This window comes from Epinephelus moara, chromosome 5, assembly GCF_006386435.1.
Source record: "Epinephelus moara isolate mb chromosome 5, YSFRI_EMoa_1.0, whole genome shotgun sequence".
Taxonomy (NCBI): domain Eukaryota; kingdom Metazoa; phylum Chordata; class Actinopteri; order Perciformes; family Serranidae; genus Epinephelus; species Epinephelus moara.
Window position 1 is genome coordinate 31,620,580 of NC_065510.1, and position 1,500 is coordinate 31,622,079.

The 1,500-nt window shown below is 34.3% G+C and overlaps 1 long non-coding RNA gene and 2 other non-coding genes across 4 annotated transcripts in view; all 3 read right to left on the reverse strand.

Annotated features, from left to right (window-relative positions):
* The window catches only part of LOC126389617 (uncharacterized), a 26,824-nt gene that overhangs the window by 14,276 nt on the left and 11,048 nt on the right, over positions 1–1,500 (reverse strand). For both annotated transcript variants that reach the window (XR_007569880.1, XR_007569879.1), the window contains exon 2: positions 641–716. This is a non-coding gene — a long non-coding RNA (uncharacterized LOC126389617). The remainder of the gene's footprint in view (positions 1–640; positions 717–1,500) is intronic.
* LOC126391071 (small nucleolar RNA U3) lies at positions 379–594 on the reverse strand. Its single transcript, XR_007570018.1, has one exon. It is a non-coding gene; the product is annotated as a small nucleolar RNA U3 (small nucleolar RNA).
* On the reverse strand, positions 1,289–1,500 carry LOC126391080 (small nucleolar RNA U3). Its single transcript, XR_007570027.1, has one exon. It is a non-coding gene; the product is annotated as a small nucleolar RNA U3 (small nucleolar RNA).

Genomic DNA, 1,500 nt, shown 5'->3' on the forward strand with positions numbered 1-1,500 from the left:
AACAAAATGCTTGACTCATGAGAATGTTTTTGTGAGGACTAAAATGTAGCCTACACTTCAATGTGATTTTCAGACACTGTCTGACTGCAAGAATTATGTTTCAGCCTGATTATGTTATACAATGAAGGCAGCATTATGCAATGTTTGGCCACTGATCAACTCAAGTATTAAACAATTAACCAATGATTCAATTAAAATTGTAAAAAGGTCTTTGTCAATCCACTAATTGATTAAGTATTTACTATCCCAACTAAACTTTGGTTAACTTTAAACAAATATTTGAAAACTCAATCAAAACTGCCAGATCACATTGAATTTGACACTAAAAAGAAGCAGTTCTATTCAGATAATTGTTTAAGATTTGACATTTATGTTGCTACCACTCTGATCATATTCCCTTCATCAATGCTCCACAGAGAAGCAAAGAACAATCATCAATGACAGAGAACATATGACCTGAATCATTATTCTCTGTCAGCTTCATGCTCAGAAGGGAATATCACAACTCATCATCATGGTTAGCGAGACCACACGCTTTAGAAACACATTTCTCAAGTCAGAAACTATAGAAATGATCCCTGAAAGTATAGTCTCAGTTTGACTGAGGCTGAAAACTGCATCTCATTCACTGCAAACTTACTATCACTGAGGGTTCCTCTCTGTCATTAATAGGCTCCTCTAGTTGTTGTATCACAGCAGCCAGTCCTTGCATGACACTGACAGCACACAGACAGAAGAGAAAAGCAGTACTGACTGATAACAAAGAAAAAACAAGAATAGTAAGTATCAAAGTAAGAAAAGTTGATGGTTCAAATACTGGCAGGAGAAATGACTGTTTCCTCTCACTGATTGGAAAAAGAAAAGATGTGTTCATGTCCCAATAAACATTCATAATAATGTAAAATTGTTTTTCCATTTCATTTAATTGGTTTGTTTTTTCATCATTACTAAAGATCAAGTGCTCGTAATGTGATCATATAAACAATTTGTTTGAATCATGACAAAACTTTATTTTTAAGAACACTAAATTGTAGCCTACACTTCAATGTGATTTTCAGACACTGTCCTACTGTAATAATTCTGTTTCAGCCTGATTATTGTCTACCTATACAGGCAGCATCATGCCACTCTAAGCCACTTATCAGCTTAAGTATTACATTATTAACAGACAAAATAATTGTTTATATCTTTGTCAAACCACTAATCAATGAAGTAGTTAGTGTCCTAGTTCAACTTGGGCTAATTTTAAACAACTTTTTGAAAAGTTGTACTGCATATTTGTGTTGCTACCACTCTGATCATATTCCCTTCATCAATGCTCCACAGAGAAGCAAAGAACAATTATCAATGACAGAGAACATATGACCTGAATCATTATTCTCTGTCAGCTTCATGTTCAGAAGGGAATATCACAACTCATCATCGTGGTTAGCAAGACCAGACACTTTAGAAACACATTTCTCAAATCAGAAACTATAGAAATGATCCCTGAAAGTATAG